Here is a 23,255-nt window from a genome sequence, read left to right as displayed (position 1 = left end):
TTGACCCTCACCGCTTGGTTTTGCCATAAATTTCTCAAATAAGGATAAAGAATTTTATATTTATTGATGAATAGGCATTAAAATTGCAAGATTAAGATTGACCTAATATGAGTTTGTTGTCTTATGCTTCTGTGCAAGGTGTCATCTCAAAAAGATTAAGGGTTTAGTTTATATTGTAGATAGTGTAGAGTCACTGGACAGTGAGACGGGCAGCATATAAATCTAATTAATTAATAAATTGTAAGTTGACATATGGCAATTGTCCAATGGTAAGATAGACAGTATGAACTATATGCTTGGGAAGAATCTACTTCTGAAAAGAAAAGTCATGAAGAATAAAAAGATTAAAGAACTTTTTAGACTTAACAGAATCTTATTCTTAAACTTTGGTTTTAACATCTAGTATATATTTATCAGTGAGTTTGAAACAAAGAATAAAAACCAGTTGCAAAAATGTATACTTTTTTTCCAATACATTTAATTTCACGTTTCTCTTTCCTCCAAGTTTCTGAAATTACTTGGGTGGCAAATATTTCATAAGTGAATTCTTCAAAGAAATACACTCTAAATAAACTTTCTGCATTATGGTTCTTTAATGGTTTGAGTTTATCTTTTTCTTAACCAGGTACTCAATTTATTAAACTTGTTCCTTAATTTTAGTAACAACAACAACAATGTTCAGAGGAAAAAATGGTTGCTCCTGATCACACTTTTCCAAGACCTCAGAGGAGAAGTCAGAAACAGACAAGCACTAATGTCTTCATGGGAGACAGGAGAGGTCCAGCAATGTCATGTGTGCCATGATATAATTGAGGCTTCTACAAGACAACCTTCCAAACAAACAGAGGAAGAAGTTTTATGCATTCTTTATTTGCCAAAAATCCCCTGCTCAGAAATTGCTTGTCATAGTGTACACGAAGAATGACATCTGGGTGATGTTCAGGTTTAGGTGTCTTCTACTCAGATATAAAGTACAAAAAAAAAACCCATGGATAATCTTTAGATCAGGGGTGTCAAACTACCAGCCCACGGGCCAGACGCATCACATGGAAGCCACGCCCACCCCATTGCCGGCAATGGCAAAACTGTCCCGATACGTCGCGCAACGTCACGTGATGTTGCAAGTTTTTTAGATAGTAACAAAAAGATACAGGCAATTTTGATGTCTTCATCATCTAAGATTTTTAACCCTAGATCTGGTGGCCTTACTCAGATATACTCCATGAATCAAGTAACATCTTCAACCTATAAGCCTAATGTTAACCAACACTTTCCTGTATAAAAAAGGTGGAAATATTTTATTTATTTGTGGGCATCCTTTGCCTTGAAGAATTGCTTCTTATTCTATAACATCAGTGTCTTAAAGATTACCTAGCCTTGGTTTCAATGCATTTCAGCCCTGTTGAGGCTACAGAATAGATGCTGTTTAAATCCCTTGTGTTTCCAAGTGTCACCTGGACTATTCTCTGTAAATCACAACCTCAATTTGTTTCTCACTCTGCAGCAGACATAATGAACACATAAACTAGGCCAGAAGTAGAGCTTTTCTAAACAAGTCACTTTCTATACAATTAGGCTACCTTTTAGCTTTGCACATTAACAACCTCCTTGGGCTGTTCGTGCTTTGGGGGATTACCAGCCAATTCTTGAGTAAATTTTCCTCTGTCCTTTCACTTTAAGTGAACTTTACTGTGGCCAAACTTTAACAGGTCTGGCTCTTTGCTATTGTCACAGCTTGAACCTGAAGGATACAACTGGCAGAGTTCTCGACAATATAAGCACATTATATCCTCAGTAAATTTAAAAACAAAAAACAAAACTCAAATTGTTACCAAAGGAAAATAAATATCTTCCCCCAAAAAATTAAGGAAAAGGGGTAAAAATTCCAAAAATGTTGGTGCAAAATATAAACAAAAAAATAGGAAAGATAAAATGTGGCTACAATCATCACTTGGAAACAAATACTGAAAAATATAGAAAGACACTTAACACTAAAGAAAAATATGTTTCTTCAACTGGAAAGATGATGACGTATTGGGAGTGATTGCAGCCCCCCCAAACCATTTTAGGGGTGCAATCACTACTTGATTGCAGTGTTTAATTAGAAGTACTGTATGACAGGATTTTCCAGAAGCATATGCTTCAAAATATAATGATAGTATTTGAAGAGTTAAAGATATAGAAAAAGGCATGGCGCATTTGAAGAAAAGTGAAAGGGAACCATCAATGTAAGAACTCAGCCAAAAAGAGAGGGATTTGCTAACTTTTAAAGCCATCTATTCCAAATGCAGCTTTGTTGGGGGGTGTTGTGATTCAGCGTCAGCCTGTGGTTTCGGCAGCTGAGTCGGACAATTCTGAAGAGGAGGAGGAGGAGGGGTTTGGAGAGACTTTGGTTGCAGAGGAACATTCTGATGCACCGCAGAGCTCTCAGCCAGACCCTTCCCGTCTTGTTCCTCCTCAGACCCAGCTGTGTGAGCCTGAAATATTGGAAGAAGACGATCCAGAGCTGGCTCTGTTCAGGGACGCTCAAAGCAGGAGGCAGACTAGCAGAAGTGAAAAAGAAAAGCAATGAGGCACCTTGGGAGAAGGCAAAGAGAAACCATGCCTTGAGACTGCTGTTTAAAAGGGGAATGTGTGGGAGGTGCTGGTTGCTGAAGGCAACCGTTTGAAGAGCTTCTGATATAGTTTTGGTCTGTATTTGTTTAACTCTGTTTTGAACTGTTTTGTTTAGTTTTTGCAAATAAATTTGGTTGGCTTGTTGTTGTTAGTTGCGAAGTCGTATCCGACCCATCGCGACCCTATGGACAATGTTCCTCCAGGCCTTCCTGTCCTCTACCATCTTCTGGAGTCCATTTAAGCTCACGCCTACTGCTTCAGTGACTCCATCCAGCCACCTCATTCTCTGTCGTCCCCTTCTTCTATTGCCCTCAATCTCTCCCAGCATTAGGCTCTTCTCCAATGAGTCCTTCCTTCTCATTAGGTGGCCAGAGTACTTGAGTTTCAACTTCAGGATCTGGCCTTCTAAAGAGCAGTCAGGGTTGATCTCCTCTAGGACTGACCGGTTTGATCGCCTTGCAGTCCAAGGGACTCGCAAGAGTCTTCTCCAGCACCAGAGTTCAAAGGCCTCAATTCTTTGGCGCTCAGCCTTTCTTATGGTCCAACTTTCACTGCCATACATTGCAACTGGGAAGACCATAGCCTTGACTATACGCACTTTTGTTGATAGGGTGATGTCTCTGCTTTTTAGTGTGTTGTCTAGATTTGCCATGGCTTTCCTCCCGAGGAGCAAACATCTTTTAATTTCTTGGCTACAGTCCCCATCTGCAGTGATCTTGGAGCCCAGGAAAATAAAATCTGTCACTACCTCCATTTCTTCCCCATCTATTTGCCAGGAATTGAGAGGGCCGGATGCCATGATCTTGCTTTTCTTAATGTTAAGTTTTAAGCCAACTTTTACACTCTCCTTCACCCGCAACAAGAGGCTCTTTAGTTCCTCTACACTTTCTGCCATTAGAGTGGTATCATCTGCATATCTTAAGTTGTTGATATTTCTTCCGGCAATCTTAATTCCAACTTTTGATTCATCTAGTCCTGCCTTTCTCATGATGTACTCTGCATATAAGTTAAATAGGCAAGGTGACAATAGACAGCCTTGCCGGACTCCTTTCCCAATTTTGAACCAATCAGTGGTTCCGTGTCCAGTTCTCACTGTTGCTTCTTGGCCCGCATATAGGTTTCTCAAGAGACAAATAAGATGTCTGGTACACGCATCTCTTTAAGGACTTGCCACAGTTTGTTGTTATCCACACAATCAAAGGCTTTAGCATACTCAATGAAGCAGAAGTAGATGTTTTTCTGGAACTCTCTAGCTTTCTCCATGATCCACCGTATGTTGGCAATTTGATCTCTAGTTCCTCTGCCTCTTCGAAATCCTGCCTGTACTTCTGGTAGATCTCGATCCACATACTGCTGAAGTCTAGCTTGTAGGATTTTAAGCATAACTTTACTAGCATATGAAATGAGTGCAATGGGGCGATAGTTTGAACATTCTTTGGCACTGCCTTTCTTTGGAATTGGAATGTAAACTGATCTTTTCCAATCCTGTGGCCACTGTTGAGTTTTCCAAATTTGCTGGCAAATTGAGTGTAGCACTTTTACTGCATCATCTTTTAAGATTTTGAATAGCTCAGCTGGAATACTGTCACCTCCACTAGCTTTGTTGTTGCTCAGCTTTTCTAAGGCCCACTTCACTTCACATTCTAGGATGTCTGATTCGAGGTCAGTGACCACCTCATTGTGATTATCAGGGACATTAAGCTCATTCTTGTATAGTTTTTCTGTGTAATTTTGCCACCTCTTCTTAATCTCTTCTGCCTCTGTTAGGTCCCTGCCATTTTGGTCCTTTATCATGCCCATTTTTGCATGAAACGTTCCCTTCATCTCTCCAATTTTCTTGAAAAGTTCTCTGGTCCTCCCTATTCTATTGTTTTCTTCTATTTCTTTGCACTGTTCATTTAAGAAGGCATTCTTATCTCTTCTAGTTATTCTCTGGAATTCTGCATTCAATTGGGCATATCTTTCTTTTTCTCCCTTGCCTTTTGCTTCCCTCCTTTCCTCAGCTATTTGCAAAGCTTCCTCCATTTTGCTTTCTTGCATTTCTTTTTCTTTGGGATGGTTTTGGTTGCTACCTGTTGTACAATGTTGTGAAACTCTGTCCATAGTTCTTCAGGCACTCTGTCTATCAGATCTAGTTCCTTAAATCTATTTGTCACCTCTACTGTATATTCAACAGGGATATGATTTAATTCATACCTGACTGGCCTAGCGCTTTCCCCTTAATTCCAGCCTATTGGATATAAAAAAGGGGTTGTCCCTGACATTCCAACAGGGCCAGTCTTAGGCTGGAACAGAACTGGGGGCAGGAAATAGGAGAGCCTCCTCAACATTTGCATCTGATATTTAATTTGATGTCCTATAAATTAGTTTTAGAGTAAACATAACAAAAATGACTAAATGAAAGAAGACTGAATCAAAACATTGGCTCATCTATCTTCGAGGGTTTTCCAAGGTTTGAATCAAAAGTATTTTTCAAATGTATCTACAAATGCCAGGAATATGGAACCATAGCATAAAGCATGTGTCCTAGTACTGAAGTTCCACAACAAAATACCATAAGTAGGAATTTTGGTCATGAGAAGTGTCTACAGTGGTGATATTTTACTGGCCTTTCATGCATCACAATGGTGGCCATCACATCCAGAAGAGCAGCATATGAACCACCATCATTGGTGGTGTCCCATAATAGTTTTTGAGATTTTTTTTTGTATTTCTTTAACATTATTTAAAAACATTGTAGCTTTAAATAGAACACAGTCTTTTTTTTATTGAAAAGTTTTAAAATACATTTTATCTTTCACAATCCCCCCTCCCCCCACCCCTACCTATCCCTCCCTGCCCCTCCCCCCATTTCCCCCTCCCCCCCCGACTTCCCAGAGCTAAGTACAAGGTATAAAAACAAAGAACAATCATAAACATCCATATGCTAACAACAATAAACTCTTAAATCTATCGCTCTTTAGCTCATATAAGATAACTACAAGCAATATTAATATTACATATAAAAAGAAAGAAAACAGAAAAAAGAAAGGAAGACTTATTCAAATACTAAATGAAACTTTTTGGTCCCATATTTGTTCTGGATATAATCAATCCATTTTTTCCACTCCATAATATAACGTTCTTGCGAATGTTCTTTCAAGTAAGCCAAGATCTTTGCCATTTCCGCCAGGTCAGAAACCTTTAGAGTCCATTCTTCTATAGTCGGCAGCCCCTCCTTCTTCCAATATTGACCTATTAAAAGTCTTGCTGCTGTAATTAAATTCAGCATCAACTTAGTGTCCACAACAGTAGCATCTGTAATTATGCCCAACAAAAACAATTGCGGACAGAACTTTATCCTTTGCTTAAAGATCTTCTGCATATTCCACCAAATTTTTATCTAAAAAGCCTTAACCTTTTTGCAGGTCCACCATATGTGAAAATATGTTGCATCTTCACCACCACATCTCCAACATTTTGGCTGATAGTTCGGATACATACTTGCAAGCTTTTTAGGATCTAAATGCCATCTATAAAACATTTTATAAAAGTTCTCTCTTAAGTTCTGAGCTTGTGTAAATTTTACGTTCCTCACCCAGATCTTTTCTCACATATCCATAGTAATAACTTCTTGAATGTTCTGGGCCCATTTTATCATACAATCTTTAACAAGTTCTGTTTCTGAGTCAATTTCTATCAGTGCAAGATATATCCGTTTGATATGTGCTGGACCCTGATTTCTAATTTGCTTTATCAAATTTTCATCAGTCATTGCAAAACCAATTTTCTGATCTTCTTTCCACCTGGCCCGTAACTGAATATATTGAAACCAAGTTTGAACAATCTTCTCATCTCGCAAGAGGTTGTACGGCTTCAAACACCAGACATTTCTTTCCAAGCTTAAAATCTCCTTATACGTAGTCACATCATGTTTGAAACCAACATTTATGATTTCTATTGCGTGTTTTGGAATTGCCCACAACGGCATCTTGTAACCTAACTTATGTCTATACTTCTTCCAAACTCTCAACAATGCCTGTCTTAAAATATGCACTTTAAACACATTATCTACCTTCTTATCATACAACAAATATGCATGCCAGCCAAATAACACGTCATGGCCTTCAAGATTTAATAATCTCTCTTGTGTCAAATTAATCCAATCACTTATTCCTGATAACGCAGCAGCCTCATAATATAATTTAAGATTAGGCATTTTAAGACCACCTCTTTCACGAGTATCCTGCATAATCTTAAGTTTAACTCGTGGCCTTTTTCCTGCCCAAACAAATTTATTGATACCCCATTGCCATTCTTCCAAATTAGAATCTTTTTTTAAGAACCGGTATCATTTGAAATAAAAATAGAAATTTAGGCAGGACATTCATTTTCACTGCTGCAATTCTTCCCAGCAAAGACAATTGCAATTTTTCCCAACTCTCCATTTCTTTTTGAATTTTTCCCCATAACTTTTCATAGTTATTTTTATATAACTTTGTATTAGAGGGTGACAAAAACACCCCCAAATATTTAACCCTTTTAACAATCTCGAATCCAGTTAATCTTTCTAAAAGGGCCTTTTGCGATACTGTCATATTTTTGGCCAGAATTTTAGTTTTTTGTGCATTAACTTTAAATCCAGAACCCTTCCCATATTGCATTATTATCTCCATCAGGTCCACAACAGAGTTTTCTGGCTGGGTCACCGTAACAACCAGATCATCTGCGAACGCTCTCAGTCTATAATCCTGATCTCTAATTTGTATACCCTAATTCTCTCCGAATTCCGTATTTTTACCAATAATATCTCCAATGTTAAAACAAATAATAAAGGTGATAACGGACACCCTTGTCTTGTACCCTTCTCAATATTACATACTTCAGTCAAACTATTGTTGACTATTATTCGGGCAGTTTGTTTTTGATATAATGCCCTAATTGGTTGCAAAAATTTATCCCCAAAATTCATTTTATCTAAAACTTTCATCAAAAATTGCCAATTCAATTGATCAAAAGCTTTTTCAGCATCTAGAAAAATTAGCGCCGCAGGGATCTGGTTGTTCCTTTCCAAAAACTCCATCACATCAACTATATGCCTCACATTATTTTTCATTTGCCTACCACTAATAAACCCAGTTTGATCCCCATGAATCACCTGTTGCAGAACCCTCATCAATCTATTAGCTAACACCTTGGCAAATATCTTGTAATCTGTATTTAAAAGTGATATTGGTCTATAGTTTTTAACTTGAGTAGCATCTTGATCTTCCTTCGGAATCAAAGAAATAAAAGCAGTTCTCCAAGACAGAGGCACCTTTCCCCCCCTCTGAATTGTCTGAAACAATTCCTTTAACGGCTTTATCAACTCCAATTGTAGATTTTTGTAATAAGCTGCAGTCAGACCATCCGTACCTGGCGCTTTATCCGCCTTCAGTTCCTTAATTGCTATAAGGATTTCTTCTTCTGTTATCAATTGGTTAATCTCCTCCTTTTGTTCTTGCGTAAGAACCGGGATGCTAGGATTCTCCAAATATACATCAATGTCGTTTTCATTAATCTTCTCCTTAGCATATAATGTAGAATAAAAATCCACAAAAGCTTCCTTAATAAGATCCTGTTGAAACACAACCTTTCCCTTATGTTCAATTTTATCTATATTAGAAGCCCTTTGCTTTTTCCTTAGTCTGTAAGCTAGCCATCTACCTGGCTTATTAGCATTGCAAAAAGTATTATGCCTGGCAAACCGCAAATTGGTTGCCACTTGATCAGCCATCAATTTATCAAATTGCCCTCTTAATAGCTTAATAACCTCCTTAGTCTTCACATCCAATGGGTTCAAAATTAGGGCCTTTTCTTTTTCCCTAATTTCATTCTCCAGTTCTTTCCTTCTGGCTTCCAAAGTACGTCTGTATTTATTATTCATATATATCAACACCCCTCTCATGTAGGCCTTGCTAGCATCCCAAACCATGTCCATAGAGGTATCCTTATTCATATTAATTTCAAAGTAATCCTTCATCTGCTGTTTACATTCTTCCACATTCCTCTGATTTCTAAACAAATTCTCATTTACGCGCCACGAGCGCGTATCCCTATTGTCCTTATTGATCTCTAACCAAACTGGGCTATGGTCAGAAATAGTTCTTGCACAGATCTTTACCTTCTTAATCCTAGAAAAAAAATCATTAGTCAGCAAAATAAAATCAATCCTGGAAAAAGATTGATGTCTGTCAGAAAAAAAAGTATAATCCTTTTCGTGCTGGTGTGTGTCACGCCAGATATCTCGCAGTTCCAAATCGTCCTTCATTTCAAAAAAAGATTTAGGCAATCTAGCATGACATGGAACACGCTTAAAAGAACCAGCCTTATCCATCTGTACGTCTAAAACACCATTCCAGTCCCCCATAAAAATAAACGATTTATAATCCAATTGGGTAACCTTTGTATGAAGTAAACTAAAAAAATCAGCTTGTTGTTGATTAGGAGCATACAATCCAACTAAAAGCGTTTTTTTTACCTTCTAACAGCAAATCTATCATAACATATCTTCCTTTCTTGTCTGCTTCAATTAGTTCCGCTGTTAGGGTACTTTTAACGTAGACAACCACTCCATTTTTCTTGTTCAACGCAGAAGCAACAAATTGCGTACCCAACCTTAGGTTCGATAAGTACTTTTGGTCCATAACCCTAATATGCGTTTCTTGCAAACAAATAACATCAGTCTTAAATTGTTTTAAGTATTGAAAAACTTTCTTTCTCTTCTGTGGTGAGTTTAATCCATTGACATTCCAGGTTAAAAATTTAGTCGCCATGCTTGGCGTCCCGAAGCTTTTGGAGCACATCTTCAATGGCCCCTGAAATCTCCTTGGGCCGCGCTCCTCCCACAGCTTCACTATAGGTACGCTTTGGAAGTTCCATAACTTTCTGCTGGTCTTGCCCTTGTGCTTGTCTTGCTCTTCTTAAGGCTGCACGTGTCAACCTCTGCTCTCCAGCAGCAGCCGATGAAGCTATAATTTGATCCCCTCCAGCACCATTCTCCTCTATCTGTCCACCTTCAGCCTCTTGAGGTTTTCCCTCTCCAGATCCCTTTTCAGCTTCCAGGAGTGATAGAGGGGTTGCTTTTAAAACATTACTGTAGAAATCACGTGCCTGAGTCACTGTAACCAGACGATATTTTTTACCTTCATGCATCACCACCATTCCGACTGGAAACTCCCATCTGAACTTGATATCACATTTCTTAAGTTCCTGTGCAAGGAATGCAAAATCTTTCCTTCTCCTTAAAATCTTTGGGGGAATCTCTTTTAGAACCAGAACTTCTTGCTCAGCAACCACAAATTTAGTGTTATAAGCAGCTTGAATGACTTCATCTCTAGTTGCTCTCTTTGTAAAATAGACCACCACATCTCTAGGTAGCTTCCTCTGCCTTGCAATCCATGAATTTACACGAAAGATTTTATCTATGCTTCCCTCTATTTCAGATGCTGGCTGGCCCAGTGCTGCTTCCAAAGCCTCAGAGATCAGCTGCTTTAAGTCTTCTTTAGGATTCTCTTTTAAACCTCTGATTCTAATAGCATACTGCATCTGATGGTACTGAACAAGGCTCAATTCTCCGTCCATTCTATCCCTTATATTTTCATTCTCTTGTACTTTTACTTCTAATATAGAGTTCTTTTGACTAAGATCCTCCACTTTTTCATCCAAACGTTGCACACATTCAGCCACGCTTTCAATTGTAGACAAAATGTCCACCCTCATTGCACTAAACTTCTCTTCCATCCTCTCCACCAATTTCTCCAATTTCTCCTCCAGCTTTGCCATTTTATCATCCATCATATCTGACATTACCTGGGATTGCTTTGCAAAGGCATCTTGTAAGTCCTTAAGCGTCAATGCCACAGGAGGTGCAGGAGGAAGCAAAGCTTGCAACGAGGTCTGCTGCACCGGAGAAGTTCCCGCACTCCGAAGAACTTTAGAGGAAGATTTAGCCGCCATCTTGCCCAACTTTCACTTGTTGCATACTTTCACTTTAAAGCTATAAAATCCATTGAGCCAGGGAGTAAAAATAAAAGTCCACTTCACCTTGACTTCCTGTACCGCTCTGCCTGCACTTTGTTACTCAAAAGTCTTTCCTCCTGGCAGGGGTGGTTGCTAACACCTGGCTCTGCTCCAAAATTCAGAGCAGAGACGCTGCGCAGCTCGGAGCTAACCCAGGCTTCGGGGGGGCTCAATCCTTCAGCCGCCCAAACTTTCAGCTCAGGCAGCCCCGGAGAGCTCAACCCCTACCTGGGGCCTCACCACCTCCTCTTCTCCCGAGGAGGGGGCTTCAAATCCACCTAAACAGCTGATCGGCGCTGTTTTAGGTGGATAAACACAGCTGCGAAGCGGACAGCCCGGAGCCGGCTGTCTTCGGCGCTGCGTCGCCGCCGGAAGTCAATAGAACACAGTCTTTAAATTATTACAAGGAAGGAAGGAAGGAAGGAAGGAAGGAAGGAAGGAAGGAAGGAAGGAAGGAAGGAAGGAAGGAAGGAAGGAATTAAGGAACGAAGGAACGAAGGAACGAAGGAACGAAGGAACGAAGGAAGGAAAACTTTTCAGGACTGGAAATTTACTGTATACTCTAAGTAGATATGAAAGACATTACACACTTACAATAAGATAGATGTGCAATGATTATTTACTGAGAACTTTCTTTTCCCAGTTCTCTAGACATATTACTTGGATTAATTATTATTTTTAAAAATTCAAGTACTTTTATCATGAAGTTAGGAAATTAAGGTAGCATATCATTTCTATATTGAATTAGCATAGCATAATTTTTACCAGACATCATAAAAATTAGTAGCTCCTGTCCTAGATATTCATTTACAGGATTCTTTAACTGAAGTAAGAACTATCTCCAGGAGAATCTTTATTGTCATTATACTCATGGACATTTCACAGCTGGTGCAGATGTACCTGGGAACTGTATCTCAATGTCTATTTATCTTCATGGATATTAAAATCTTATTAATTAATTAATTCACTCTTCCTCACACACTCCCTCTCACATGCACACACAAATGCCAAATATGCACAATCCTAAAATGAAAGTATGAAATCAGTTCTGAATAATTGAAAATCTGCCTTTAATTAGAATACATTAGAGGAAAGGGGAACATTTACCAGGTTTATCTTGCATTTCAGCCATCTTCCAATATGTTTATGAATTTGGATGGTCTGTTTTGTTTGTCAGCTTTCTAAATCTTGATGATCCCAGGCAGTGATATTTTATTTTCAAATAAATAAAAATAAAAGCTTTGATGAAGCCTTTTAATCATCAGTTGAACTTTAACTATGCTAAAAATAAAGTGTCCAGGGAAATTACTGATTTTTTACGAGATGACTGTATTAAATAATATAAAACAATAACAAACCTAATCCAACTTTTTATTAAAATAAAGATAAAGACTGACTCAGGAATTCTGGGAGTTGAAGTCCATGAGTCATAAAAGAGCCGAGGTTGCCTACCCCTCCCCTATACAATCAATTCCGACTCTAGGGGGTGGTGTTCATCTCAATTTCTTGACTGAAGAAGGAGCCAGCATTGTCCAAAGACATTTTCCATAGTCATGTGGCCAGCATTACTGTATGCCAAGGCGCATGGAATGCTGTTACCTTCCCAACAAAGTGATACCTATTTATCTACTTGAATGTGCCTGCTTTTGAACTGCTAGGTTGGCAGGAGCAGGAGCAAGTAATGGGAGCTCACCCCATCATGTAGTGGTTTTGTCTTGAACCCAGGCTGTCAGGTTTCCAGCTGACAAGCTCAGAGTCTTTAACCATAGAGCCAGCACACACACACCTTGAGTTTGTATTAGATATTGTTTAAAATAACGAACGAGACGTAGGGTTATAGGAACACTGCGATTATGTTGCAATAACTGGAATTCCTTCTTCTTTCAGGAAATGTTGACTTTGCCTAGTTGTCTCTAAATCCTCACAAGGCTTCTGCTGAAATTTTGTGTGTTGAATTTGAAGTAGGAAGGTGCAGTTTCGAGTCCCCACTTCATCACAACACTCTTCAGAATCAGAATAGAGCTGAAAGGGACCTTAGAGGTCTTGTAGTCCAACCCTGTGCTCAAGCAGGAGACCCTATGCCATTTCAGACAAGTGGGTTTCCAGTCTCTTCTTAAAAACCTCCAGTGATAAAGCAGCCACAACCTCTGACAGCAAGCTGTTCCACTAGTTAATTGTCCTCACTGTCAGGAAGTTTCTCCATAATTCCAGGTTGCTTCTCTCCTTGATTAGTTTCCATCCATTGTTTCTTGTCTTGCCTTCTGGTGTTTTGAGAAATAGGTTGATCCCCTCTTCTTTGTGGCCGTGCCCTCAAATACTACTATTATGTCCACACTAGTCTTTCTTTTCTCTAGACTAGACAAATGCAAATCCTGAAGCTGTTCTTCGTATGTTTTAGTCTCCAGGCCACTCACTAGATAGCATATACCACTCCACAGTGCTTTACAGCCCGCTCTAAGGTGTTTATGGAGTCAGCATATTGCCCCCAAAGGTCTGGGTCCTGTTAGAAATTCTGTTTTATTCTATAGAAATTCTGTTTTATTCCATAGAAATTGTAGCAGAGGATTATTATATACCCATACAGATTGGTAGCAGAGGATGGTTACATAGCCATACAGATCAAATAAAGCATACAATGTACAGTCACCATGGGCCTTGCTGTTTAATGGTTTCAATGGTGTCACAGGAAACTCTCCTCAGAATATAAAGAAACCATAGATTATAACCATATGTGCATACTAAACACTGCCATCTACTCGCTGAATGATTCTGTAGCTGTTGCAATACAAAATACCTTAAAGAATCTTTTATTTGAGAAGCAAAGTATCGGCACTACATAGTTAAAGCTAAAAACCAAATTCCCGTCCCCTGGGCACAAAGTAGCAAAGCAGAATTCCATCCTCCAATTAACAGTCCTAAATCACATTCCCCAATTAGCTTAACACGCGGGCTTTCTCCCCAGCTCTACAGCCCGCCAAATCTTTATTAACCCTGGGCGCAATAATCTTGGATTCCCATGGCTGACTTATTATTGTTATGACTAACTGGAGTCTCATCCAAATTCCCCCTCACAGCATCAACTAACTCTAAAAGCAAAAGAGGAAAATGGCTACATTTCCATCTGTTGTCAAAGCAAGAACATCCAGTGTTAGCAGCGTTGACTCATGGTGTTTAAGCTGGTCCTTTTCACTTATAAGATAAAATAAAGAGAGATCCCTGTGTATGCTCCCTGAGCTCTCAGAAGAAGGGAATAAGTAAACACAGTATGAATACACATACTCAACAATCAAGCACTGTATGAGATCAAGTATTGCTTTTCTATCTGTGGTTGAAATGGAAAACACATAAAATAAGAGAGTTGGATCTTGGAAATCTTCTAGTCCAACCCCCTGCTTGAGCAGGAGATCATATATCATTTCAGACATGTGGCTGTCCAGTCTCTTCTTGAAAACCTCCAGGGCATCACAACGTCTGAAGGCAAGCTATTCCAACAGTTCATTGCTTTTGCTATTAGGAAATTTCTCCTTAGTTCTAGGTTGCTTCTCTCCTTGGTTAATTTCCAACCATTATGTCTTGTCTTGCCTTTTGGTGCTTTGGAAAATAATTTGACCCCCTTGTCTTTGTAGGAAAAGTGCTGGAACAGTAGTATCATCCTCCCCCTCTCTTCCGGTCTTTCTTTTCATTAGACTAGACATACCAAATTCTTGTAACTATTCTTTGCATGTTTTGGCCTCCAGCCCCTAATCATTTTTGTTGCCCTTTTCTGAACTTTTTCCAGAGTCTCAAGATCTTTTTTTGTATTGTGGTGACCAGAACTGGATGCAGTATTCCAAGTGTGGCCTTACTAAGGCTTTGTAAAGCGGTGCTAATACTTCATGTGATCTATCCCTCTATTAATGCAGCCTAGGATTGCATTTGCTTTTTTGGCTGTTGCCGCACACTGTTGGCTCATATTTAAGTGATTGTCCACTCGGGCTCCAATATCCCTCTCATGGTTACTGATACGCTAACATGAAATCCCAGCACTACTAGCTGCAGAATCTACTGGAATGGAGACTATACTCTTTGTAGTGTGTTTAGGCGGCAAGCTCAATCAGTACTGAAATTAGTAAAATACGGAGAGAGGCATATATTTTTATTATTATTATTATTTATTGAATATTTATACCGCCCTTCTCCCGAAGGACTCAGGGCGGTGAACAGGGCATATAAATAGAAATACAAAAGTTAAAAGAAGATTAAATTATTGCCCGAATTAAAACGATCAAAATATAAAAAACATTAAAACCCTAAAATTCCCCATCAGGCCAGGCCAGCTTGTTCGAATAGATGGGTCTTTAACCCGCGCCGGAAGGAGCGAAGATCTGGCGCCATCCGGAGCTCAACCGGCAGTTGGTTCCATAAAGCCGGGGCGCCCACAGAGAAGGTCCTCCCCCTGGGGGCCACCAGCCGGCATCCTCTGACTGGAGGCAACCTGAGGAGGCCCTCTCTGTGGGAACGCACAGGGCAGAGGGGAGTCGACGCCGGCAGCAGGTGGTCCCCGAGGTATATATGACAAGCAAAGCAGAAGTTCATTTTAACAGAGAATCAGCCCATTCCCTTTAGAGAGAATCTTTGGCTTAGATGAACTTTCTAGGGATAACAGAAGTTCAACAGTTTAATAATAATGTGCAAGACTTGACACATTACCTATGGGGATAGAATGTGAGACAAAACTAATACCACACTGTAAGGTAATAAAGAAAAAAAGGGAGAGAAACTTCATCATTAACACACACTGACAAAATAACTAATTAGATTTTAATCTTATTGAATGTATGACTGTGAAAAAGCTTTGAGACACAACACAAAAGAAAAAAAATGAAAAGAAAAAAAAACTAGTACATAAACATATTGTAGGAAGGAGCTGGATATGTTCACATCTAAATAGTAATCTTGTGCTTAGTTTTATGTGTCATTCCCATGTAATATAATTGTTTTACTCTCCATTTAATTGGATGAAGGATTGCAGGCATTATTTGATCTCCATCCAACACTGCAAAAAATCCATAGCAAGGAATCAGCTTTTGCTGAAGACTTCCATTTTTAGTAGCCCAAACGGAGGAAGGAAGGAAGGAAGGAAGGAAGGAAGGAAGGAAGGAAGGAAGGAAGGAAGGAAGGAAGGAAGGAAGGAAGGAAGGAAGGAAGGAAAACTTTTCAGGACTAGAAATTTACTGTATACTCTAAGTAGATATGAAAGACATTACACACTTACAATAAGATAGATGTGCAATGATTATTTACTGAGAACTTTCTTTTCCCAGTTCTCTAGACATATTACTTGGATTAATTATTATTTTTAAAAATTCAAGTACTTTTATCATGAAGTTAGGAAATTAAGGTAGCATATCATTTCTATATTGAATTAGCATAGCATAATTTTTACCAGACATCAGGGTTACCTATCTCTGGAGACTCAGCACTTAGTGGAAATCAGAATGATTAGGGTATTGTCAATTTTCAGATGCCAGGTTCTTTTTTCCCCTTTATTTTCATTCTGGATTCTTTAATCAAATCAACCAATGCAGATGGGGAAAATTCAAGAATCATATATGTCAAGTACTGTACCCGAATCTAAGGTATTCCCACAACAGCAATAACTTCACTGAGAAGAAAAGGAAAAATGGAATAAGGGGATAAATTGAAAACTGGTAGGAATGCAAAATACAATGGTTAGGTCTGAGTTAGTTCCGTGGAAAGGATTGCAATGATTATGGTTTTGTGTGTGTGCGTGCCTGTGTGCACGCACGTGTTCACATGTGTGCATGAGCATACTAAAAAAGGAAATAAGCCTAGAAATAATGTACTTTTCTGCCTTGTCCGTATTCTAATATCTGGCTTCAGGGTTTTCTGCTCCCATTATTCTTTCTTTTTTAAAAAAATTACTGGTTCATGCGTCATTACACCCATATCAATTTCCTTATCAATTTCTTTTCCTTTCAGCTAATTTTTTTCCAGAGCCACTTCTGATAAATTCCAAAGTAATCAAATTCAGCAGCTACAGCAGCCTATGCAGACATGCTTAGCCTGGAAAAAGGAAGGAAGGAAGGAAGGAAGGAAGGAAGGAAGGAAGGAAGGAAGGAAGGAAGGAAGGAAGGAAGGAAGGAAGGAAGGAAGGAAGGAAATCTGAAGACTAGTCTATACAGAAAATTGGTTTGTTGATGTAGGAAGCCATTTGTGAGAAATATCTCTCTGCAGAAAGACACAGAAAAGTTATTATGAAAGCAGAAATACTAGAAATGTCACACTAGTAACTTTTTCAGTTCTTCGAGGTAGAGACTCTAAAAAATCAAAAGATCCATAAAAGAAGATATTTTAACCAATACAGTGACACTAGTTTTTCAAACAAGGATTTGTTAGAAACCTAATCTCCTCAAACAATATTTTGTCATTCTCTGCAATAATAAAAACCAATACCAAGATCTAAATATTTAGCTAACTTTACTAACAACCATTCTCACAACACAAATCCTCTTAATTTTATTCAATCATCTCGATGTGAGATCTCCAGTAAATTTGCCTCTTTCTTTTGTCCCAAAGTTGTATCTTCAAACTCCGCTGAACTCCTTCATAACAATCGATGTTTTCCTCTTGCCCCCTCCCCATTTCATTTCCTTGCCCTAGGCACTTAAAACATCATACTGAGATTTGGAAGACCCATTTGAAACAAATTGCTTTAATTAAAATAGTAATTTTCAGCCCCAAGAGATGTAAACTATTAGCAAATTGCCAGGAGGTGTTTCACTAATGGAGAGCAATGAGCAATTACAGACAATCTGCTACAGAATCTCTGCAAAAACATACTGGAAAAAACCCTGAAAATGTTCATTAGCCAAATCGCTGTTTGCCACCTTGCACAACATTTAAATTTAAAGGTACATAATTTCCCTGTTGCTAATCACCTAACAAGTACACTGTGTTTGCTCCTGAGTTTTTTGAGATATCAAATTAGGAAACAAGCAGAATTAGGGAGAAAGAAATGCCATTTTGAATTGTGAAAAAAAATCCTCCACTAGAATATCAACATGAAATGGTGCAGTAAAACAACTGATTGTTATAACTTGTAAAATGTTTTGGGGAAGTTTTGGGGCTTTCAGCTTGTTGGTTTTCGGGGGGGGGGTGTTTGTTTGTTTGCTTCTTCTTTTTTTTGAGATACAGCCTTAGCAGATCTTCTGGCTGAAATTCATTCTCTGTTCAGATCAGTGGTGTTCTGTTCCATCAGTTAAATCTGTAAAGTATTGAAACAAATCTGATTGGAATTGTTCAATTTATTCAATGTTTAGCAGAGTACGAGCAGAATCAATATAATCAAGAGTATCCACAGAAGCTGTTCAAAGTCCAAAAGGAAAAATCAGATTTATTAATGATGTTATATGGTATAATAAAAAGCCAGTTGCCTCCATTTATGTGTACTTGTACAACCATCGATAGCATACAATCAAATCAGCTCTACATCAGGATTCATGTCCAACTGTCAATCTTAAGTGCAAGCAGGAATCTGACTTGCTTGATAATTGATTATTGATAATTGTCTAAAATGGTAATTGAGACAAATTCCTTGTGTGTCCTATCACACCTGACCAATAAAGAATTCTGTTCTGTTCTGTTCTAATGCACAATTTCCTCCTAAACAGCATATATTCAGTTACAAATTTAATTAGCCTTTGGTCTTCTCACTGGAATGATCTTGTTCAAAAACCCCATTCAAATTTTTATTTATGTGTTTATTTCATTTATTAAATATGTTTGTCTCTCTTCTTGCTGCAAGGTGACTCTGGGTGGTTTACAACATTAAAATGAACATAAATATACATATAAATGTATAAAATCATATTAAAATTGCAATAAAATACAAGTTATAAGTAAAGATCAATTTCCACATTTGCTTTCAGTTTAGATTTGCTGGTTGGTTCAAATTTTACAATGCTTCATTTGCCTCTTGTTGTCTAAAGCCTCACTGCTTGATATGACACTTTATTTGTGTTTGGCTTCTCCTTCTCCTCAAAATATCTTTTGTTTATTTCTGTGGAAAAGTCCAAGACAAAGAGAGGAACAAAGATGCAGACCTTGTTTCCTGTTTTTCCTGGTAGTGATCAACAGAATAAAATATGCATAAAAGTTCGTTGTCACCAAGCTACATGTCCGATAGCAGACATGTCAAACTCACAATGTCATGTGACATCACGCAATGTATCGGGACTGTTTTGCCATTGCTGGCAATGGGGTGGGCGTGGCTTCCACGTGACACATCCAGCCCATGGGCTAGCACTTTTTTTTTTTAATCCCATTTATATCCCGCCCTTCTCCGAAGACTCAGGGCGGCTTACAATTTAAGCACAAACCAATGTGCTTAGCAAACTTTGACACCCTGTCCTACAAGTTTAAAAACAAGTAAATGATACAGCATTTCCATGTGGGTTTCTTTACTTGACAAGGTATATTTCTGGATATATTTCACGATTCTTGTTCTGTTTCCTGTACTATGCAATTTTTTCCATCTGATAACATCATCATGATAGCATTTTTCATGTTTGCAGAGAAGAGAACAGAAGGAACAGTTCACTGAGAATCATATTCTATGTATTTGTCTATATATATCTGCCTATCCCAAGTCTTTTGAGAAAGGCTCAATACATGGCTAAAAAAGCCGCATCCAATCTAAATGTCTGGCTGAATATGCAGCTAATCATAATAACCACTTGAACACAACCAGCGTTGCCAAAATCACCATCAATCAATCAATTGTAAAAGGCAACTTGACTTGGAACAGCTTACATTCCCCAATTCGTATTTCAGGTTTTGGAAATACTTGATAGGTGGACCAAAATTTCAAATCAGTCTAAACATCTGGCTCCCTGAGTGACACAACAACAACAACAACAACAACAACAACAACAACAACAACAACAACAATAATAATAATAATAATAATAATAATAATAATAATAATAATAATAATAATAAACCTAAGAAATATTCAACAGAAGCTTCCTGTTTTGCTTTGCTTTTAAATATTTCTCAAAGTATGCCAGGCTTTGTTAAACAGAGTTAGAGGACTTCTTTTTCATGGGCTTAAATAAGACTTCATTCCCAACTCTGCTGTGGCTGCTTTGCCTTTTCAATGAAGATACCAGAGCTGGGTTATTCCCATCTGCAAGTTTTGGTTGCTGTCTTCCGTAGTCTATAGAAGACTGGGCTGTCTGATCAGAGAAATGACTTGTCAGAAAAATATAAACTGAGTTCCTCCTGCCTGTAAAAGAAAAAGCTATGAATGTGGCTATAATCTACCCTTGTCTTAAAGCTCTGTTGAAATAAATGTATTTTCACTTCTTTTTTTGAAATCACAATGGCCAGTCATTAAAAAAACAGCCTTTTATTTGTCTACAAGCTCTATTTCTGTAAGATTAAAAAGAGTGTTATTTTATTCACATCTTCTCTATCCAGATTATTAGTGAATCTAATAAGGGAACATAAAATTATCCTTTTCTTTCAGCAATGCAAACAAATTCTCCTGTAGAAATCTGTCCTGATTCTTCTCCCTGCTTTGCTTTTTAAGACGACAGTTTCTCTCTTTTTTAATTTTTATTAAAAAGTTTTGTAAAAATTACAATATAATCCCCAAAACCAACCCACCCAAACCCCCCCTCTCCCTCCCCCACTTCCCAAAGCTGAACACAGGGTTACAAATATAATAATCATAATCTAACTAACATTAACCAACTATATAAATAACCAAGTTCATAATGCGCTTTAACTCCCCTTTAACGTAAATACAAACGAAAGTGAACATAATAATAATAAAAACATAAACAAATTACCGTAATATCCAAGTTACGGTATTAAACAATACTAATACTAAAAATAATAATAATACCATATAATTAAAACTAATAAAAATTCTGCTATAATAAACTATTACTACTAATAATAATAACAATCTAAAATTTTCCCATAAGCTAAATGGAACTTTTTGGTCCCATATTTATTCTGAATATAATCTATCCATCTTCTCCAGACCGAAATGTATCTTTCTTGTGAATGATCCTTCAGATAAGCAGAAATCTTAGCCATTTCTGCTAAATTTGGCACTTTAAACGTCCATTCTTCTATAGTAGGCAAACTATCCTTCTTCCAATATTGCCCTACCAATAACCTTGCAGCTGTTATCAAGTTCAACATCAAGTTAGTTTCTTTAGTATCACAATCTATAATAACACCCAATAAAAATAGTTGTGGGGTAAACTTTATCTTTCTCTTAAAAATCTTTTGAATGTTTTTTAATCCAAAAAGCTTTTATATTTCTACAAGTCCACCAGATATGAAAATAAGTGGCATCCAAACTGCTACATCTCCAACATTTGGGCTGTAAATTAGGATACATACAAGACAATTTTTTAGGATCCAAATGCCATCTATAAAACATTTTATAAAAATTTTCTCTTAAATTTTGGGCCTGGGTAAATTTTACATTTCTAACCCAAATTACCTCCCATATATCCAATGGGATCGGTTCTTGAATATTTTGAGCCCACTTTATCATGCAATCTTTAACTAATTCAATTTCTGAATCCAATTCTATTAAATCATTGTAAATTCTCTTTATATGAGCTCGATTTTGATCTTTGATCTGTTTTACCAAATTTTCATCCAGTAGTGTAATGCCAACCTTCTGATCTAACTTCCACCTAGCTTGCAATTGAGTATACTGGAACCAGGACTGTACAATATTTTCTTGTTTTAACTCAACTAACGACTTTATTGCCAATCATTCCCTATCAATCTAAGTAATTCCTTATAAGAAATCATATCCAAACTCACACCCATAGATACATCCTCTATCGCGTGTCCAGGAATCCCCCAAATTGGTATTTTATAATTTAACTTATAATAATACTTTTTCCAGACACGCAATAAAGCAGTTCTTAAAATATGAGATTTAAAAGCCTTGTCAACTTTTTTGTCATAAATTAAATATGCATGCCACCCATATAATACCAGTCCCATCCCTCAAGATAAAGTGTTCTTTTATTTGTTAAATTAAGCCAATCACTAACCAATGTTAAAGTACTGCATCATAATATAATTTCAAGTTAGGCACCTTAAGTCCTCCTCTTTCCCGTGCATCTTGTAGAATCTTAAGTTTAACTCTTGGTTTTTTCCCCACCCAGATAAATTTATTAATACCCTTCTACCATTCATCCAGATTAGCATCTTTTTTCAATATAGGTATCATTTGAAACAAAAAGAGAAACTTTGGTAAAACATTCACTTTAACAGCTGCGATTTTCCCCAGCAAAGATAATTGTAGTTTTTTCCAATTATTTAAATCCTTTTGTACTTTTAGCCATAATGTCTCATAATTATTCTTATATAATTTCACATTAGAGGCTGTGATATATACTTTTGAATGTTTTTTAATCCAAAAAGCTTTTATATTTCTACAAGTCCACCAGATATGAAAATAAGTGGCATCCAAACTGCTACATCTCCAACATTTGGGCTGTAAATTAGGATACATACAAGACAATTTTTTAGGATCCAAAAACCTGTCAATTTTACTAACATTTCCTTTTCATTCATGGTCATATTTTTAGATAATATTTTAGTCTTATTATTATTTACCTTAAAACCAGAAACTTTCCCATATTGAGTTATAATATCCATCAAGTCTATAACCGATTGAATCGGTTGAGATAATGTGACAACCAAGTCATCCGCAAAGGCTCTTAACCTATAATAATTCTGTTTTATTTTTATTCCCTTTATTATAGTTGATTCACGAATTTTAATCAATAAAATTTCCAATGTTAAAACAAACAACAATGGCGATAGGGGACATCCCTGTCTTGTGCCTTTTTCAATTTTAAATGCCTCTGTTAATCCCCCATTAATTATAATTTGTGCCGATTGTTGTTGATATATAGCCCTAAGAGAATGTAAAAATGTATATTACACCCCTCCTGCATGAGCTGCATTGGCTACCGGTTGCCCTCCGGGTGAGATTTAAGGTGCTGGTACTTACCTTTAAAGCCCTACATGGCTTAGGCCCAGGATACTTGCAGGACCATCTTCTGCCGGGAACGAATTCCAATCGCCCATTATGCTCACACAGAGAAGGCCTCCTCAGGGTACCGTCAGCTAGGCAATGTCGGCTGGTGACCCCCAGGGGGAGGACCTTCTCTGTGGGAGCGCCAGTCCTATGGAATCAGCTCCCCCCTGAACTTCGGATGGCCCAAAATCTCCAGTCCTTTCGCCGTGGCCTCAAAACACTCCTTTTCCACCTGGCTGACCTGGACTGACAGGCATTTTAATTATATTTACAATTTTTAATTTATTTTTAATTTTTAATTTTAATTTATTGCACAGATGATTTTAATTTTATTTTTATCTTAATTTCTGTACTTATTATATGTTTTGTTGTTAGCTGCCCTGAGTCCTTCGGGAGATAGGGCGGGATATAAATCCCATTAATAAAAAAATAAATAAATAAAATTCATTTTATCAACAACTTTCAATAAAAATTGCCAATTCAACTGATTAAAAGCTTTTTAAGCATCCAA

Source organism: Vipera ursinii (genome assembly GCF_947247035.1).
Source record: "Vipera ursinii genome assembly, chromosome: 5".
NCBI classification, from domain to species: domain Eukaryota; kingdom Metazoa; phylum Chordata; class Lepidosauria; order Squamata; family Viperidae; genus Vipera; species Vipera ursinii.
This window is presented reverse-complemented; position numbering follows the sequence as displayed.